Genomic DNA, 5,834 nt, shown 5'->3' on the forward strand with positions numbered 1-5,834 from the left:
ACTTTGTATAGGAAATATTAACCCTATTTGTTGGTATTCAACTCGATATCCATTCTAGTTATGTAGAATTGACAATTTAATAGAGGCACTGCTTAGCGGCGGTTAAATCAAAGGTCGACGGTTTAGTAGACTGTCCTAGTTATGAGCGCGGGGATTAAATTTTGCGACAACGAGACTAGCAGTGACGGAAGTCGAAGGCGACTATGACGAGAAATTCGTGCAGCTGCATAACCACGAATAGAGCAGATTTGGCTAAAGAGAGGAAGCAGGGGAACACTGTTTTAGGGTCAAGGCCAGTAGAAGCAGCGCCAATCGAAACTCATGGAGTAAGGGTTAGTGTTAATAAGATTGGGGGGCTCATGGAGCACCTTTATGCTTGTAATCTTGAAAATTCTCGATTTAGTGAACAATTCTAAAACCCAATCAAGAAAATCAAAATGAAAACAGAACAAAATTAAAAGACGAATTTTTTGAATACCAATAATCTGAACCAAGAAGTAGAGCAGACCTAAGGACGGGACAGAGGAAGCAGCGAGCAGATTGGCTATGGACCCACCCGTATGGGAAGCGCGATGCAACTGGTACTGACGAGTAGAAGTACACGATAGCAAGGATTCGTGCACGAAGGTGTGTTTCGTGTCTCTGCTCCCGTTTGTATTTGCTCGTCGAACAAAAGAAAGAAATCAGCTGATTTTTCACTATATATACCCAAAACGATTGAATTGCAGTGATTTTACTAAACAACTGCTATCTATCACAGCACCGTAGCTGAAGTCAAATCGCAACTCAAAACCGACGTAACTCTACTAATTTGCGGCGAGTTCAAATACGGACACTAATTTCTAGTCGCTATTCTCCGCTTCTCCTGTAGTGTGACAATTCAACTCAAAATGGATCAAGTTGAGAGCAGAATTAGTTGATTAACAAATCCTACCTAATCTATCCACATTTTTGTATGTATAAAACTAAAAATTATTATTATTATATATATGATAAATTTTAATATGATTATACTATAGTGGCTATGGAGGTTATGCAAGCTTTATTAAAATTAAAGTCACATTTTTTTTATTTTGATAACACTTTTTTAAATAACATTTTTTAAAAGCTTTGTTAACAATAAAAAATCGTTACTTTAAATTTAGCCACATTTTTTAAAATACTGTAGTCTAATAATCATCATAATAACATACTTAGAACTAAACCAATCACTTTAATTGATATTATAATAAGAACTTAAGGTACGGATTGATAATTATGTTATTTATAATTTTAACATATATTTCATATGATTTAATTTTATTGTTTTTAATTTTAGTTTCGACTTAATTTTGTATTTAGTTTCTGTTTTTATTAGTGTGTTTATAAAATATAGATTGACTAAAGCATTTAATTGAAAAAAATAATTTTGTTGCGAGTAAGATCGGTTAGAACTAAGATCCAAATTATTAATGATATTCTTGTTACTAAATAAGATCCAAATTAAAACTCTGATAAATAATGTAGAGTGAGAATAGGACTCTATATTTATTGCACTTGCTGTATAAAATCAAATAAATCTGCGCTTCATTGAAATTTGAGAGGCGTGAAGCAAAAAGGGCAATTCCCACTACCCTAGTTGGACAAAGGAGAAAAAAAAAATATATATATATCCATTTTGATATTTAAAGAATTTCGGATCAAACACTTTAGTTTTCAATTAAAATTAATTATTCGATTGGTCTTTAACAATTAATTCCGTTAATCACTTAGGTCCTTAACTCCGTCAACTTTAATGGAAGACAAAATGATCCCTGACAACTCTAATAGGGGACAAAATGATCCCTGACAACTCTAACAAGGGACAACATGATCAATAACCCCTTTATTCGAAAACGACACTATTTTTCCCCAATTTTTATCATATCTCGCATAATCTTAACATTCATACTCTCCTTCTTCACGTTCACGATCTTCTTTTCCATCTTCTTCTTTAGCTTCAAGATTAAGCTATGGTGTCACACGTGTCGCACCTATCTCAACATGTCATGGACCACACACTTTTTAAATCTCTGTGACTAATATATTCGCCTTCTCTGCACTTCACCCACCAGAAGCATCCACTAACACGTCCTCGGTAACATCATCTCCAACCCCGACAACATCTACGACATTCTCAAGACCAAGTTCCATAACTACTCTAAGGGCACACCTTTCTCCATTCTCAGGCAAGCAATATAAATTGTCAGACATTAGGACATCATGAGAAAATTCTCCTTCGACATCATATGCAAATTCTCATTTGAAATAGACACCAAGTGCTTCATTCCTTCTTTTCTGGATTCCAAGTTGGCAGATAGTTTCGACCTCGCATCCAAGCTATCAGTACGAGCAATGTCGCTGTTGCCGCTCATATGGAAACTGAATTGATTATTGAACATTGGTTCGGAGAAGAAGCTGAAGGAAGCGATTGGAGTGGTGGAGAATGTGGTCATGGAGATGATATGGCAGAGGAGGAGGGAGATGGCAACGACGACGACGGATCTTAACAAATCAGATTTACTGTCTAGATTCATAGGATCCATCAAAGACGAGAAGTAGTTGAGAGATATAGCCATTAGTTTTCTGAGTATGAATTGGTTGAGAACAAGTTGAGGATTTTTTTTCTTGTGAACATTAAAGTTATAGAGTATGCATTGTGTAGTTTGAAGTTACAGTGTTAGACTGCTAGTGTTATGTGAGATATGATGAAAATTGGGAAAGAATAGTGTCATTTCCAAACAGAAGAGATCAGAGATCATTTTGTCTCCTGTTAGAGTTGTCAGGGACTATTTTGTCCTCCGTTGGAGTTGATGGAGTAAAAGACTCAAGTAACTAACGAAATTAATTATTAAGAACCAATTGAATAATTAATTTTAGTTGAAAACTAAAGTATCTAGTCTGAAATTCTTTAAAGACTAAAATGAATATATACTAAAAAAAATTACCATCATATTTATATATATATATATCGTTATTTTTCTCTATCGTCATCGTCATCACCAACACCATCACCTTTTTCTCCTCTTCTTTCTCATTTTTTTTCATTAGAATTTCTTTTTCTCCTTTCTTTTTTCTCCTTCTCCTCCATCATCAGTTATTTCGTTATTAAAGATAATGAATAATGCAAGTTCAGATTATCAATTGAACCAGAACGAAATTGATTATTGTTTTGAATCCAATCAAGTGGCTGAGATGTGGTTCGATTCTAGTTAATTTTTTTGTTAGTAGTTTATGATTCTATAGGTGAATAATATTTCATCATTGATGGTTTGAATTGAATATAATGTAAAAGTTCTGCATTAAAGAAACTATTTTCTATATTTGCAACAAATTTACGTGTAATACGAAGATATTTGAAGTGTAACACGAAGATATTTGAGTGTGTTATTTAAAAATTTTTGGTGTATGTGTGTTGATAAGTTCTGCATAATTCAAAACTCTTCTGCTCCCTCTTCCTCATCTTTTGCTGCTTCTTCTTCTTCTTTTTCATCATCATCTTTTTTTTCTTATTCATATTTTTTTCTTGTTTTACTCTTTTAACAAGAATAAAAACAAAAAAATCAAATAAAGAAAAAAAAGAAACACATAATGCTGCAAAACTACTTGAAAGAGGATGAACATACATTCATTCAACTAAAAAAAAGAAAGAAATAAGGAAAAAAAGAAGGAAAAAATGCAGTATTAGAGTAACATTTTTCTGTATTTGTAGAAAATTTGGGTGTAACATGAAGATATTTGAGTGTATTATTTAAGAATTTTTAGTGTATATGTGCTGATAAGTTCTGCATAATTCAAAACTCTTTCTCTTCCTCCTTTTCATCTTCTGCTGCTTCTTCTTCCTTTTTCATCATCATCATCATCATCATCATCTTCTTTTTTTCTTATTCATATTTTTCTTTTTATTTTACCTTCTCAAGTTTCTTCTTGTATTACTCCTTTAAAAAGAATAAAAACAAAAAAATCAAACAAAAAAAGAAGAAGAAACACATAATACTGCAAAAATACTTAAAAGATGATGAACTTACATTCATTCAACTGAAAGAAAGAAAGAAATATGGGAAAAAAAGAAGAAAAAAATGTAGCATTAGAAGAAATATTTTTCTATATTTGCAGTAAATTTGAGTGTAATACGAAGATATTTGGGTGTAACACGAAGATATTCGAGTGTATTGTTTAAGAATTTTTTGTGTATGTGTGCTGATAAGTTTTGCATAATTTAAAATTCTTCCTCTTCCTTCTCTTCATCTTCTGCTACTTCTTCTTCTTCATATTCTTATTTCATATTCTCATAATTCTTTTTTTGGAGGAAAAAATCAAACAAAGAAGAAAAAATACATAATATTGTAAAATCAATAGAAATAAGAGAAGGAAAAAAAATGCAGCAACAACAATAGTAATAAAAAAATTAAGATAAAGATGAAACACGCAAAGAAAAAGGAAGAAAAACGCAAAGAAGAATGAGGAGGAGGAGGAGGAGGAGGAGGAACGCGCGCGCGTTATGTAAGTGGCTTGTATGACTTGTATGCCAAAAATGTAATACCCTACCACACAGAATCTTATATGCTTAAGTCATAAGACAGAGGTGGTGAGGTATCACAACCTCTAAAATTAAAATATATATGTAATATAGTAAGAAAAAGATTTATTCTAGGAGCCTTTGAAGGAAAGTTAAAATCGAAAGTGGTAAAACGAAAAGTGCAACACTCACGACACGTATGTGATAAACGGAACAAGAAAAGAGAAGCTAATATGGATAAAAACAAAAGAGAGTTCCAAGATACAAATATCAAAGCTCAAGACTCAACTCATGAAGGCTAAACCGGCCAGAACACATAAGTGTATATACATATATATATATAAGAGAACAAAAAAAACTCAAAATATAGAGTTACAGAACCTGTTTCTCCAAAATAACCTCTAAAAGAAAGTTAATACATCATATATATAATAGGTGGAGATAATAAGTATCTATGAATATACATATGTCCAAAATAAAGCCCCAAAAGCATAAGGATCTTCGCTATCAAAAGCTTCCAGCATGCCTCAGCGAGGTGCCTCACGCCCTGCATCTGAAAACCACAAAATTTGTATGGGGTGAGAACCAGAGGTTCTCAGCATGGTAGCAGTGCCCATATATCTAACATATAATGTTCCGGAAAAGCCAAAGGCAATCGTAGAACTTTTGACATATAATTAAAATCTTATAAACATAATTAAACCATAAAACATAATAGGCAACTAACTACGGTTCTTCTGTTTATCTAAAACTCTCCTTTCCAACTCCTCCAAACCTCCTAACCACCATCGAATCCCAACCTCAATCAGAATCAAATGTTACAATCACAATTACTAAATGCAAGAAAATCACAGATAGAAAGCATATACAACACATAAACAAGTGTAGCAAATAGTTTATGCAATCACTTAGGCAATCCAAACAAGGAAAAACCAAACAAACATATAGATGCATATGATACATGCCTGTCCTAGTAGCTGATGAGTCTCATCTATTGATTATAAAGCCAACCCGACAAGTCCTGGTAGCTAACCATTGGACTGTCCCTCTATTGTGCATCCCCAACTCGAGTAATTCTCAATCATAAACACATAGCACCCACACCGGTATTATTCCACGGGGGTGAGCTCATCCAAAATTTTTCTAGTGTCCGGCCACACTTACGACATAGGATCAGCAGAGTATCGAGTCTCAACCTAGAGCACGTGGTGGTTAGCCACTGTTTTCACCCAGGAAAACTCATATCTCAGATATTTAGAAGTGCAATAATCACATATTCAATCAATAATCATATATA

Source organism: Arachis duranensis, chromosome 1, assembly GCF_000817695.3.
Source record: "Arachis duranensis cultivar V14167 chromosome 1, aradu.V14167.gnm2.J7QH, whole genome shotgun sequence".
Lineage (NCBI taxonomy): Eukaryota > Viridiplantae > Streptophyta > Magnoliopsida > Fabales > Fabaceae > Arachis > Arachis duranensis.